At 36.2% G+C, this 16009-nt stretch overlaps 1 protein-coding gene across 1 annotated transcript in view; it reads left to right on the top strand.

Moving 5' to 3' along the window:
• Positions 1–6429: 6429 nt before the first annotated feature.
• Positions 6430–16009, top strand: part of LOC121322550 (cysteine/serine-rich nuclear protein 3-like) — a 39326-nt gene continuing 29746 nt past the window's right edge. The window contains exon 1 of the mRNA XM_041262660.1: positions 6430–6655. The gene's annotated coding sequence lies outside the window, so the exon portion shown is untranslated. The remainder of the gene's footprint in view (positions 6656–16009) is intronic.

Below are 16009 nucleotides of genomic sequence, written 5' to 3'. Positions count from 1 at the left end.
CATCACAACACCTGTATAAACTGTTCAGTCCCAGGTTTGGTATTTAAGCTGTCTTCTGTGTAAAATGAACAACTACAAAAACGGACTGCCCAAATACTTTGAAAGTGCTTCAACTAGACTGCAGCAGTTTGATCTTTAATTGTAAAAGAGATTCCCCAAGGCATTTTGAAAGCTGGGTTGTGAATCATGGTTTATACTCCTTTATGTAAACATTTCAATGCCGTTGGTATGGGAGATAAATACTATTCTTTTATTTCTGAGTAATAACAAAATTTCATGTATCCCTCTGTAATTTGCTGTTAGATCAGAATGAGCCATATTTGATTTGATTGTTTAGTCCAAGGAATAGATAGCAAAAAACTACGTTATTTGATATCCATATCAGAGCTGATCTAACAACCACAGAGGAATCATTAATATCTTTGAAGATCAGCCAAAAGGTCAGTAAAAGGACAAAACTTTGTCTTGGTAGATTTCAAATGGCACAAGTATCATTCTTATTGGACATATGTAGCTGATATACAGTACAAAGTTTTATGGACAAGGTTTACTTTTAAACTGCACATTGATATGAAGACATTTTCAACAAATGCAACACATTCATCTATCTGCCAAGTCAAACCGCTATTTAAAACTTTTAGAAAATAAAGAGGACACACAGATTGTAAGACAATGCTGTACAAAGGAAAGCCATACATATGGCCTAGAGAAGTTGGCAGTCAATAACCTACTGAATTATGAGTGAGCAAGCTATACCAGAAAAGTGCCTATTAAGGTGAGTTTTTTTACCAAGTACTGAAGAATACTAGCTTCCTAACACTTCTTTTATAAAGTTCCTACTTTCCAAAAGAAAAGAAAAATAATGCATCTCTGAAAAAAAATAATGCATCTCTGAAAAAAAAAAAAAAAAAGAAAACAGTACAGTACTTTGCTTACTTACTGCAAAGCAAATATAACACCACACAGATATAGAATCATGTGTTTGGGGAGTTCTTCTCTGTAGGACAGAGGAACTTAAACTTCAAAGATCAACTCATCTCTGTTAGTCAAATTGCAATATGGAGATGTCAGGAAACTAAACCGAGCTAAGATCAAATCAACAAAACATTCCACTCATTGTATGGTAGAGCACCCACAAGTTGAGAGGGTTGGGCTGAGAGGCTGGGCCTCACCATCAGTGATGCAAAGAGTTGACTTACACCAGTGCAGTGCACTATGTACTTGGGGCTCTGGCTGGACTCCTGTACGATGCGCGGATACCTGTCAGACGACAGAGTAGCAGCTATCCAAGAGAGCTATCCAGCTTTCAACAAGGATTGCAAATCTCGTATTGTGCTAGACACTATATAAACTACTGGGTCTGATAGTCCCATAAGCCATTCAGCTGGGTCTACTTTGCATGTGCCCGCTACAAGTGTGGCTCAATGCATTCCACCTCCATCCCAAGCACGACAGACACTGTCGACTGACAGTGTCTCATATGTGCTAGGCAGCCTTGCGCTGGTGGAGGATGACCTCTCACCTGCGCGAGGGTGTGAGGATGGGAGTAGTATTAAACTGCCAAGTGGTAATGACAGACTCCTCACACTTGGGTTGGGGGGTGGTTTGGGAAGGCAGAGGAATACACGACTCCTGGCCAGACCACTGGATGTCCCTGAATATATAAACATGCTGGAGATGCAATCGGTCTCCCTTGCTCCCCACTGGATGGACAACACGACAGTGGTGGCGTATGTCAACCACCAGGGTGGCCTACGGTCCCTGGGGTTGCACTGCATGGTCTTCAGGCTACTGACGTGGGCTCAGAGGAACTTGCTGTCCCTGCGGGCAACGAACATTAAAAAAAATACATAAAAAAGTTTGTTTTTCTATGTATTATTGTGTCTCTTTTATAAACGGGATAACACACTCCAGGGCTTGTGGGTTGTGTTGCATTAACATAAGGCTTTGCTTTGTGCCTCCAACCCAACCACAGCCATATGTTAATGCAGCACAACCCACGACCTGTTGTGTGTTATCTCTTACATATTGTACAGTATTAATGATTTAAATCACCATTGGCATGCTGCTCTCTTTGCCTTAGAAGTGCTAACAGCTGTTTTCAGTTGATAACATACTAAAGGACTTCTGACATCATCACTGCTCAACTCATGTTTACGTGATATCTTATTTGATTACTACCATCAGAAGTTGTTGACATACAAAGGTAGTAGTGCTTGTGAAAGAAAGCTTTAATTGTTAGCATTTAAATCTGTTGCTTATAATTTCCCATTCCTTTAAAAGCTTCCCAATACACAGATTATTTATTATTCTTGGTTCTGTGCCCAGTTCTGAAATTAAATGGAAGAACAGATGGTGACTGTAGATTTTGTGTCACTTCTGACTGCTGGAAAAAGTGACTGTGTAGATTTTTCTTATTACACACAGATGTGTTCTATATTGGCAAGGTTCAGTAAAGTGTTTTGCTTGCAGGGGACCGATCCACAAAAAGGGAAACAAAACTGAACCAGGTAACTACAGACCAGTAAGCCTGACTTCTATTATATGCAAACTTATGGAAACTATAATAAGATCCAAAATGGAAAATTACCTATATGGTAACAGGGTACTGGGAGACAGTCAACATGGTTTTAGGAAAGGGAGATCGTGCCTAACTAACTTGCTTGATTTTTTTGAGGATGCAACATCGATAATGGATAATTGCAAAGCATATGACATGGTTTATTTAGATTTCCAGAAAGCTTTTGACAAAGTCCCGCACAAAAGATTAATTCTCAAACTGAACGCAGTTGGGATTCAAGGAAACGCATGTACATGGATTAGGGAGTGGTTAACATGTAGAAAACAGAAAGTACTGATTAGAGGAAAAACCTCAGAATGGAGTGTGGTAACCAGCGGTGTACCACAGGGATCAGTATTAGGTCCTCTGCTATTCCTAATCTACATTAATGATTTAGATTCTGGTATAGTAAGCAAACTTGTTAAATTTGCAGACGACACAAAAGTAGGAGGAGTGGCAAACACTGTTGCAGCAGCAAAGGTCATTCAAAATGATCTAGACAAGATTCAGAACTGGGCAGACACATGGCAAATGACATTTAATAGAGAAAAGTGTAAGGTACTGCACGCAGGAAATAAAAATGTACATTATAAATATCATATGGGAGATATTGAAATTGGAGAAGGAATCTATGAAAAAGACCTAGGAGTTTTTGTTGACTCAGAAATGTCTTCATCTAGGCAATGTGGGGAAGCTATAAAAAAGGCTAACAAGATGCTCGGATACATTGTGAAAAGTGTTGAATTTAAATCAAGGGAAGTAATGTTAAAACTGTACAATGCACTTGTAAGACCTCATCTTGAATATTGTGTTCAGTTCTGGTCACCTCGCTATAAAAAAGGATATTGCTGCTCTAGAAAGAGTGCAAAGAAGAGCGACCAGAATTATTCCGGGCTTAAAAGGCATGTCATATGCAGACAGGCTAAAAGAATTGAATCTGTTCAGTCTTGAACAAAGAAGACTACGTGGCGACCTAATTCAAGCATTCAAAATTCTAAAAGGTATTGACAGTGTCGACCCAAGGGACTTTTTCAGCCTGAAAAAAGAAACAAGGACCAGGGGTCACAAATGGAGTTTAGAAAAAGGGGCATTCAGAACAGAAAATAGGAGACACTTTTTTACACAGAGAATTGTGAGGGTCTGGAATCAACTCCCCAGTAATGTTGTTGAAGCTGACACCCTGGGATCCTTCAAGAAGCTGCTTGATGAGATTTTGGGATCAATAAGCTACTAACAACCAAACGAGCAAGATGAGCAGAATGGCCTCCTCTCGTTTGTAAACTTTCTTATGTTCTTATGTTCTTATGTTTAAATGACTTTTGAACAAAGAGAGAATTGCTTGGTAGCTTTATTAAAAAAAAAAAAAAAATATATATATATATATATATATATATATATATATATATATATATATATATATATATATATATATATATATATATTTTTTTTTTTTTTTTTTAGGCAAACACAGTAAATATGTGCACAATTAATCAATGCTTTCTATATCTTCATTGTTTTGGAAGATGACAAATAAATATGCTAAAGTACGGTGTTCTACTGAACTGTACAGACTTTTGTTTTCTGAAAGTTGGGAACATACAGTATGTATGGATTTAATCACACACATCATAGAAAGCAGTCAGTATTTAACACAGATCAAATACTTACAGCATCAATCTAACTTTTTAATTGACTTAATTATTTTCATCAAAATCTACCCAGCCAAAGGAGCAAATCACAGTGTTATAATCTTTTCATCACAACTGGTTGATTTTAAGATCACTAAATCCCAACAACAGACAGCATTTCCTGCACCCAATTACATACTGAATTTGACTGTAAAGTTGGCTGTAGAAAAACATCTAGGAATGAGGACCTCTATATAGAATCTATTGTTCCAGGAAAAGATTTAGAGCTTTACTCTAATATGGTATAAAGACACCCTCTACTGGGTAACCCAAGATCTGCTTCATGGAAATATTTTTTTGTTGTTGCTAATTTCAGTTGCAGATGAGGGAAGATGCCACTGATGCACACTACAATTCTTTTTTTTTAGTTAACAAATAGAAGAGCACAACAATTGAAATGCATCCAATCATTTTGTTAGTTCCAATCATTATAAATGACTGTGCACAGGGAACACAAAGCACTTGGAACTTGGCTTCAGGAGAAGGTTTCAGGCCATTGCATGTCAGACCAGAGGAGACTTTGATACAGCAAAGTGGCCTCAAACTAGGTCTCCTGAAACCAGGTTTCAAGCCACTGTTCCTGTAAACGTGGCTTTGTGTTCCCTCAGCTTATTATTCTTAGGTGTATGCTTAATGTATGTTTTTTTTTTGTCTAATGCTTGGAAAATACAAGAGTTCCAAACAAAAGAAGTGCAGTGCATATTTTAGCTTTTGTGCTCGTGGAAAGATGCAAGATCTTCAGGTCCTCTATTCAGGTTCAACAAAGTTGTAATAACCAAAGGTTTAAAAATAATGCTGTACTTCTCATAAGCATAACAGTATTCTCATATGCCCCTGTTGCTTTGCTTTTTCATCTCAGGCTTTGTTTTCATTTTCATTTAGAGATGAAGCAAATTGATCCTGCAGAAATGTTACCAAATGTATACATGTGTTCTGTAGACTCAATTCCTGCATTACATGTAATATTTTTTTAAAGCTTTGGTTTCTATTCTAAAGGATATAACAAGGTTAAAGTTTTCTAGAAATAAAATGATTCAGACAAATATTATAACTTCAGTTTCACTTCCATAAATAGTTTCCAATACTTATCTTGATTCTGAGCCTTTTATGTGCAGTTACAATTTTCTATTTGTAATGCTTCATTTATTCCACGAGAGGGCGCTATGAGAACGCGCAGAATAGGTGCAATGAGTTGTAGCCACGGTGTAGCATATCTAAATAAAAATTACACCTTTAAGTGAGAGTTTAATGTTAGTGCTGTGTTATACATGTCCAAACCTGTGCAGTACAAGACAGGAACGAAACCTGTGTATATGAGGATCAAAGGGGACTCAACACAACAGGTGAGAGAAAACGAAGTCTGACTGTACAGCTACCAAAAGATTGAGTGTCTCCCGTTCAAGCAGGTTTCCCAAACTGTAAGCAGACAGACAATCGGCCAGAACGATAAATATGACTTTGATATGAATAACATTTAAAAGAATACTTGCTCTTCTGCATTGCAGACACAGTTTAGAATTGCAGAGCAATGCAAGCTGAAGTGGCGTTGATTGGTCATTTCATTGGCTTCGCACTGGACATGCCTTGAGATACACACTGTGTATTATATTACAAGCAGCTGCTTACTGCATACAGATCATTGTTAAATCTACAGGGTACACCCACATCGTGTGGAACAGCATGACAAATGCCTATGCAAAGGTTAATCAAAAGTGGACGTTAGATCTAACCGACAATAGCGCCTTGATTTAGGCGAGTCACTAACATTTGGAGAATGCAGAATATCAACTCATTACAAATACCAAAGCCAATCAGTGTCGGAACCTTCATCTGCAGTGTCCAGTTAGCAATGTTTTATTTATATTTTCTTTTTCAGGAAAATGTGTTTGAGGCTTTTATATGGCAGGAATGTTTTAATCAGTACAAATTAATATAAGATTCAGCTCATGTAACAGTGTTTACCAGAGTTACACATCTGAAAGTCTATTAATGATCCTGTAGTTACAAAATATTTTTTATGTATATGAATTGTGTGAAAAGCTGCAAATTCACATGTCCCGCCTGGTTCTACTTCAGGTTTTTCATCCATCTGGGAACGATTGGCTGAGTGAGGTCACGTTGTTGCCGTAACTCTGTCAGCCTTATCCTGCACCATTGTTTCCAATAGCAGCCGGAAGAACTACAAGCGCAAGTGTGTCGCTGTATCTGCAGGTTTGAAAGTCCTGCCCACTATGTGGACGCAGCGTACTCAGGCAAAACCTGAGGTAACTGTTCATTGAAAATAAAATAAATAAAACACATACGTCTTAGAAACAGATGTAATAAATAAAAACAGCGGGAAGAAACCAGAGTTTGAAGAAGTTGCGGTGCCCTATCTTTTGCGGTAATTTGCTTAATACTTTAAATGGTAAGTGTTTTTTTTTTTTCTTCTATCCTTTGTTAACGCTATGTTAAATTTTTTTTTAATGTATTTATTATTATTCACAGAATTGTGCAAGCGTTTAGAGATTACATTTATTTGTCCTGCTGCAGTGTTTTTTTTTTTAAAAGCAACTGCTAGAGATACCTTGCCAAATCGACATTTGTGTGTTATAAAATATAAATGAAAATATATATAAATACATCTAAATGTAACATGGTTACATTGCTGTTAATACAATATAATTACAGCGTGCGTTTTTGTATTGCATTAGTTAAAGCAAAGCTTTTTTGGTGTAATCCTTTGTTATACTTAACCCTATTCATAATGCGGTGCATATGCATGAAGATAGCTTTTTGTATTTACATGTTTCAGAGATGCTTACATGTTTGTACACTGAATTTAACTGAATGGGTTTTGTAATATTTGGTCATTTCGAATGCATTTGAGAGAAGGGGACGAGGAGGTTATTTGGGCATCACCTTTCAAGAAATTAATGATTATGATCTTTATGGATTGATTTTTAGATATATTTAACTAGCCTTTTGGATTAGTAAGTACCAGCTAAAACAGAGAACACTTTGACATCCTGTGCTGTAACTCCAGAGGTGCATATAGCTAGACTGTCTTTACATGCCAAAACAAATACCTGAACTTCACTGTTTTGGTATTTTACATGATATATGATTCCCTAATGTTACAAGATTTCCAAAACAAACCTTGTACCTCCAGTTATGTTTCACCTGCTGTCATATCGGACCCTTTTGAAAACGAGATTTCTTTAGGTCTGCCCTGTAGGTTTGATAGAATTATGGTGTAGTCTAACTGGGCTGTAACTGTGCAAGTAACAAAAAAATAAATTAAATAAAACAGTCAATATTTTCATGAAATTAAAAGCATATCTTTCCAAACTTCATCTAGATGCCAAAGCATGAACTGTAGCAGTACAACAATTAAACTCATAAAGCCATTGTAGTGAAAGTTCATATCAAATTGACAGACATTTAGAAACACTAACATTTGTTTTTTTTAGTTGTTGGTACTACTGAATGTCTAATGATTAAATGTTGAAAGTTATTGACAAAGCCTTAGTTCACAGTTACCCGCTGACTGCTGCATTTAATAGTGAGAAGTGAGCTGGCCCTGTTTCTGCTCCCCTAGGGAGGCAATTATTCATCCCTTAAATAAGGTGAGCAGCAGCACTGGGCTCCCATGTTCATTAAAAAAATGAATAGCGGGGTGTCTTTAGCTACAGCTTTGACAAAAAGAGAAAATATAACTGCTGATGCACTTGCTTTTATATATATATATATATATATATATATATATATAGATATATATATATATATATATATATGAACAATTTGCATACGGAATGCATGTTGTGTACAAGTCAAAATGCACATCACGGGAAAAATATAGACCATTATAATAATAACAATAATAATAATAATATTTTTCACATTCTTGCAGCTTTAGGATTAACCTGTGTTGTCAGAGCACATTAAAAACACACAGCAGAAACCCCTCCCTTGCTTTTGTTCTTTGTTTATGCAAAAACAGTATATGGCCCATTGGCTGTGCTTTTTGAGATCCCAACATTTTTTTAATTGTATAACCTGCAGTGCTGTTTTAAATGTGAAAACATAATTTATATATATATATATAATAATATACACATTTTTGTTTAGTACTTACTGTAATAAATAAAAGCGTGTCCTGTTTCAATGCTATCAGAAAAATCTGCATATACGTTTAAGTTTTATATTTGGAAAAAAATAAAAAAGTACAGTGTAGTTTTAATTATTACCGAAATATAGGTCAAACATCAAAGTGTTTGTGTGTCTAGTAAACAGGCCAATTCATTATTCCCACTGTTTTGGAGGAAGAGAGGTGATTGCCAGCAATGTGCTCTGACATCTCTTATTGATTTGTGTGTGCATGTCCCCTGCAACTGGGTATAGTGGAAGCATCTGTATGTGTAGAGTAAGTCACACCCGTTTTAGTAAGGTCTTGAGAAGCACTTTCAGTTGTGATGATATACACCACATGCTGTAGTTATTTAAGGAATCATAACATGGGCCATCATGGGAACCAAGTTACACATTAGTTCTGGTTTCTAATTTGTTGGGGTATATTTGGTTAATATGTATTAAACTTTACAGTATGGAATACTCATTTTTTTAGGCTGATGTCTACCATATCTTTAGAAATCAAATCTCCATTGTTAGCTCGTAAACTGAAATGATCAAATATCTAATTAAAAAAAACACAAAATTGATATAACGTGTGCCTGACATTGATATCTATCGCATGGATGATGTGTAATGGAATGTATGAAACAGACAAGGTTTACAAACGAGATGCTCTGTCTGTAACTGACTGACAGTTAAGACGTATTGGATGTCAGGTCAGTCTGTCCCATTGTCCATATATCTGTCAATCTCAAAATATTATCGAAAACCTGTTCTCCTGATTTAGTGTGGTTAGCTTTACAGTTTGTGCAATTTCCTGTAGAATTCAGATTCCTGGTTGACTTCAAAGGCAGGCGTTTGCATACTCCATCTAGCATCAATATTGGAAGCAGCGAGATGGATTTTCAGTTTCTTTTTATCCAGTTGGTAAGAAATATAAAGCTGTTCAGTGGTTTAAGGATTCCCTATAGCTGCAGTTACCCGCAGGTTCTCCGGATTGCTGTTATCACCAGCTTTCCCAGGGCAGACTTCCTCTTGGCTTTACCGTTGTCTCTCCTCACTATCAAACTGAAGCATTTCATTTTCTTGACACCCACATACTGACTGCAAGACTGCCAATTCGGTGACCCTGGAAGGCTAAGCATGCTGGGTTGAGATTATTTTAAGCTTTGTGTTTCAAGATAATAGGAATAGGGATTTTATTACATCTGTGGAATTGACTGCAACATGTTTAAGTTGTTTAAAAATGCAGATGAATATTTGAATACTATTTATTTTCAATGTTTTTTAAAATCAGTAATTAAAGTATAATATGTTTTCTTTATTTAGGACGTGAATGTCCTTTGTGGTCAGAGATATTTACAGTATTGGGAGTAATAGCAAGCCAGTAGTGACTAAGATGTACATTACTGGTAATGTAAGTAGCCTATTCTGCAGAGAACATAAAGAATTTGATTGATTTGTACTTGGCATTGAAGAGCAGGAAGTAGTTTGCCTGTCATCAATTGCTGATCAGACATCCAGATTATACTGCCGACAGAAAGAACCTTATAGGTCAGTGTTCTTGCTTGTAAGAAGTAAGAAAACTACTTTTTTAGCTATAAGGATTATTATAGTATTAAAGGTCCAGTACAGATTGCCATTTTCATCAGGAACAACTGTCCATGCTCTTCATTTTATACAGCAATTGAACAGCTTAAAGAACTTAGAGACACAGCACAATCTAAAATGTTCATAATAACTGTCTTTCTTGCAGGAAAGACAGTTCTTTTGGATGTCTGCTCTCTTACAAATGAACCTCCATTAATTAAAGTTGATCTGTCCAAGATAGGTTATTGTATTTCCCTTTATATACTTTAGAAGGTTGAGATATATTAAATAGATTAATTCGCTGGCATAAAAGCAGAACTGAAGTATTACACAAAGGCCCTTAAAATGATTGTATCATTAAAGCTTGATCTACCTTAATCAGCTGTGCTCTATGTACATTACAACACCACTATTTACACCACTATTTACAAGCTGTTCTAGACTACCTGGCACATTAGTATTTTAGGACCACCTGAGCTCACCATGACAACAGCAGTCATGTTTGGAAAAGTTGTTCCGGTCGTCAAATCTGACAAAACATACAGAGGCAACAGAACTGTGGGGTTCTCTTGTCTTTCAACACAGTCTTGGTCAGTGCTGCCCAAGCCCGCGATCGGCTATGCGTATGAGAACCAAAATGAAAACAAAGCTGTTTCCACCTAAGAGGTGAGGACCCAGAACTTAATCACCAAATATACTGTCAAAGTTGTTCAATAGGGTTTGAATTTTTGACTCAACAATGGCTCTAAGTACAAGATGTGTCGTCCTGCTACTACTGCTCATAAAACTACTACTCAACTACTATTGCAACTATACACTATTGTTGTATTCTTCTAAATAGTACAAAATACTGGCTTTTGCTTTCCTCTGCACTGTTGCTAGGGAAACCTTTTTTTTTTTTCCAAAGAAGAGAAAACCTCTGAGCCAGTAATCATTATCACATTGTGGAAGCTTTTAATAAAGCAAGGTAGGCCCTATATCATTTTTCCATTGTTAAATATGGAAAGTGCAGTGAAAAACCTTGGTTACTCAGCACAGCATCTGCTTTTGTTGTACCTGACCTTCTCCCCTTGTCGCGAGGAGGTAGACTCATTTGTTCTGCTCCACAACGCATCACTGAACCGAGCACTGAGAATTTTACAAACTGACACGGCTAAGAGCTGTGTTTTCCAATGTGCTGCATTTCTTGTTTTGCAGCAACATTACCCTTGATATTCCACTACCTTCCCAAAATAAGTTGGTACATTATGCATCGAGATATAGATATATATATATAGATATATATATATATATATATAGATATATATATATATAATCTATATATATATATATATATATAGATATATATATCTTGTATAGAGACAGAACAATTGTTTGTTTAAAACGTCCCCTTGTTTAACGCTGATAATCAAGGTCAGGGCAAGAGTTTTGCATCTTTTTTAGTGTTTTATTTTTATTTTTTACTATCAGATAAGTATACGTTATCTAAACATATAAACTGTATCAATCAAATATAAAATAGGCACAATCAGGCTTGTGCATTGTTGACTTGCTGTTAATTTTTATTTACAGATAATCTGTATGCAAATATTTCTGTTGTTCCTAATCATTATCCCTGAAATATAATTTCATTATCATTGCAAACTGGCAGGTTTTTAAGATGGGTGAGGTGGTGGTGGTGAAGTAATAAAACCAGTTTGCAATGCTGATTTAAGTGAGTGAGCAGAAACTGCAGTGCACAAAGTGCTGTTTTTATATATTGTCTTGTTTGGGTGTCTGTTTCTGTGAAAGAGTGTGACTCTTCTTAAATCCTTGTTTGATTGAGCAGAAAATGTGTATGTAGGAAGGGAACCACAATTAATTAGTTAGATATTTGTACCAAAGCTTTCTCCCCAAAAAAACAGCTGTAATATCTGATTATTAGTCAAATGATATAATTTAAACATTACAATGGGAATGGCGTATTTAGCTTAGGATAAAGTAAATCACTTTTTTAAAAGTCATTTCCTATAAGTCATGGCTACAGCATGAGCAAGGAACAAAACCGAATACTCCCTTTAACTCCTTATCTCGAAGAAGTGTTTTTGTGCGTGCATATAAGGTGAGGTTTAATAATTTCAACCATGTTAGCGCTAATGTGGGTACTGGTTGCTCCCTTTCTGCCATGGCATGTTGCCATGGCTGCCACAAGGAATTTTCAATCTGTCTCAAACAGATTACGTGATAACTCAAAAGAAATCGGCCTCTGTTTTTAATAAGGAATTGAGGAGCCATGTAGAGAACCTGGTTTAAATGAACAGGCAGTTAGTTTAACCATTTTCTTATATTCCTTTCTTAAAAAACAAAACAAAACATTTGTTATAAAAAGGTCAGTTTATAGTTATCTGGAATTCCTACCTTTGTAAACACGGTGATTTGCTATTTTGTACCTATGTACAGATGCAGCCATGCTTTGTTCTTGCTGGAGAACTAATTTGCAACAGTTTCTTTGAGAAAAGGGAGCTTGGTCAAACTCTTGTTAATGCTCCAGTATATTAAGTATACAAAGGCACATCTTGAAATGTCTCCCATTATAAATTCAAGTGAATGAAGCAACATTGTGAAGGAATTCCATAGTGATTTTTTATTTTTTTTATTTTGGTTAAAACAAATATTATTTTTAAGTCTTCTTTTCTGTCTTGGATCACAATGTTAAAAATATGGCAGAATGAAGGCTGGATTACAGTGTATTGGTATCCTGTTACTGACAAGCGGAGACCTGCATTAATCTTGTGTTTAGTCTGGTTGTTCACGTACTCAGCAGTGAGTATTATGGTGTGATTGCTGTCTTCCCCATTTGGATGATTGGGTTGTATATGGGAGTGTCTGTTCTAGCTCACTGATTTTAATATTCTTGCAATTTATAGTGCAAGGAGGCATTGTGCATCTTTTTTCCTATTAGTGCTATTAAAAATACAGATTTACTAAACAGAATATATCATTTAAAAAATACAAAACCAGTCATGTCAAGCTAGGTACAGTTGTATTCAGAGGTATGCTTTATTTTGACTGCATTTTACAGCATTTGATTGTTGTTTGCATGGTGTGGCTACATGGCACTTAGGTTGGCCTATAGCAATTTAACCAATAATTATAATGCTTTCTAGCACTAGCTTCTATTGTGCGGTGTGTACAGTACGGTATGTTAATCCAATACATTTGTTGCACGCCACTTGATGATTAAACATATTTGTATCAGTAATAAGCAAGACTCCCAACACATTCTATAGTGTACCCCATATTTTATCCATTTATTGCAAATGCAGAACAACTGTACTGTAAGGGACCTGTACTGTGAGGGCGGTTTTACCAGTAAAATGTAATTGTTTATTTTATCAGAAAATATTTCGGAGTACTGTTGAATACTGCTTTGTGGAAACCTTATTATTTGATGCAGATTTCCATAGTGAGGGAATGTATTTCACTAAAAGCTAAATCTTGTGGTATTGGAACAAGACTTGCCAGAACCTTGCTATATAATTAGAGTTGTGTTTTTTTTTCCAGATATAGGATGAGAAAAAGGATTGAATTTCAGGTTTTAAAAAAAAATCTCAGTTGTGTGTTTCCTCCTTAGAATAATTTCTCAACAGATGTTTCCCATCATACCACTGCAGTGTCCTGGCTTTCTTTCTAAGGCTTTCGTTGCTGTAGCAACCACAGTTTGTGTGTGTGTGTATGTGTGTGTGTGTGTGTGTGACTGCTGTAACAAGAGACAGTTCATTATGTGTAATGTTTCAGGATTTTTAAAGACCTTTTGTATGAATTACTTTTCTTGTTAAACCCAAGCAAACAAAGAAAATTCTCATTACCTTAGTCTGTTGAGGGCGGAGGGGTGGGGAGGGGAGGCGCAATTATCTGTGCAATTCTGTGAACCTGCAAAATGAAATGTACTGCCTTCCTGTGAGCATTTGTTAGCTAAATTAAATTTAACTTAATTCAATTTAGTTATTCAAAGATATATCCATTCTTCCACTGAACATAATTAGTTTGGAATCTGCATATTCTGGCATTTAAACATAGAAAGGTTAAATATCTGAAATGTGACTACGAGCAATGCCTTTCTTAACTTTTTTCGTCTGTTCGGTTATAGAAACAATCATTTTACTACTGAAGCTGGGAGTTTTTGTAGCATTCATTTACAATAAATGTGGTTGGCTCACTTGAAAGATGTTTCAGTGTAGACTTGAGTTAAGAAATGTTAACATGTTGAAGTTCAGGGATACAGAAACAAACAGAGTTTGATCCCTTAAGATTTGTTTTTTTTTTAAATTATGAACAAGAGATCCATATAAATCTTGCTGTTAAAAAAAAAAAAAAAAAAAAATCTAAGAAAACTTCAGATAATGTTAGTGGTGTGAATTCATGTACGAATGTTCTTGAAAGTTGTAATAGCTTTAATATGTAGTTGGTCAATTCTAGACTGAGAATATACTGTAAGCTAAGAGGCCAGTAGTGAGCAAGTATTTAGGTTTGTGGAAGCCTGGGAGCTCACTCAGTTTTTCCTGGGAGCTCACTCAGTTTTTCCTGGGAGCTCACTCAGTTTTGCCTGGGAGCTCACTCAGTTTTGCCTGGGAGCTCACTCAGTTTTGCCTGGGAGCTCACTCAGTTTTGCCTGGGAGCACGGTATGTTGAATGGTGGGAGAGGGTCACAAAGGATGGGTTATTTGGTGCAGAGCTTTAAAATGCCAGGTGTTACAATGTTATTTTTATACCATCATCACAAGTAAATGTAATGCTAACTGTACATGTTTTGATTTCTTAAAAAACAAATGTTAATGTTAGGATGATTTTAGTTGCAATCCACAAATATCTGGGGCAGTCTGTTATCACCACCCTCTGTCTCTAAGAATGCTATTGTTTTCAGGATTTGTAATTTTATTTTTATTTATTTATTTAAATTTATATAACAATTTTTATTTGTTTTTTTTGTGTCTCATGATCCCACTACATTTCAATGCATGTTAAATCATCGTTTAATGGCATACAGTATTTGCCTGTAGTCTAATTTTAGCCCTCTGATTACCTCTCATGTGACTTTGGTTTCATTCTATAAATTCTAACAAAAATAGCCATCATTGCAGTCAGTACGGTGTATGTTTGTTTACACATTATTTATTTATTTATTTATTTTAAGAACTGTATTTCTTTTTAGTTTTTAATGTCAGTGTATCTGTGCTGAGCATTCCCTGTTTTTGAACTGAGATTTTGTTTCTGCTAGCATCCACAATGGTGGCGAGTGTTTTAATATCAGTCTGTAGTGCATGACAATTTCTCTTCTTCAGCAGGTAAACACATTATTCTTACAGTGCCAGCAGAAATTATGGAAACAACAAATGATTTACAGAACGGCTGGGTGTGGGGATTTTTTAGCCATTTTTCCCCCTCAGACCCCTTACTTACTAAATGCAGAATGACTGGGTTTAGCATTTGTTCTCTTATTTTACTCCAAAAATGATTTCCCTGAGTGATGACAGCCAAGACAGGTACAATGTTGAATGTAGTGTTGCCCTTGGCCAGCCCTTAGTAAGAACTGTTTTTGAGTGTAAAACTAAGAGAAAATGTCACAGCCAGTCATTCCACATTAGTTGTACAGTAAGTGGCTATTTGAGGTACCACAGTTCTTGTGGGACAAACTCTCCATTTATTAGTCATTTGAAAACACTTTTATCCAAAGCAACTTACAGAGCTGTACATATTGCAGCAGCAGCTGTGATGCACAAGGACCTCGGTTTTACGTCTCATCCAAAGGACAGAGCACAAGGAGGTGACAAGCCCCTTTCTTTAACCAGTGGACCACCATTCAGGGATACCAAGATACTCAGGGCCTCATGCACTGAGCAGCGGTAACCAGTTTATCACGCAGTAAGCCTGTTACTGCATGTTTTGTACACCTGCTATGTTCACTAACCAGCGGCAAATGACTTTGCACGCAAAATGCGTCACATGGAAAAAGATTCCCGCGTGCGAGTCATTTACATACAATTAATAATGGTAATCCATGGAAATGTATTCAAATGCT

Source organism: Polyodon spathula, chromosome 11 (genome assembly GCF_017654505.1).
Source record: "Polyodon spathula isolate WHYD16114869_AA chromosome 11, ASM1765450v1, whole genome shotgun sequence".
NCBI lineage: Eukaryota > Metazoa > Chordata > Actinopteri > Acipenseriformes > Polyodontidae > Polyodon > Polyodon spathula.
The sequence above is the reverse complement of the archived record's forward strand: the minus strand, read 5'-3'. Positions and strand labels throughout refer to the sequence as shown.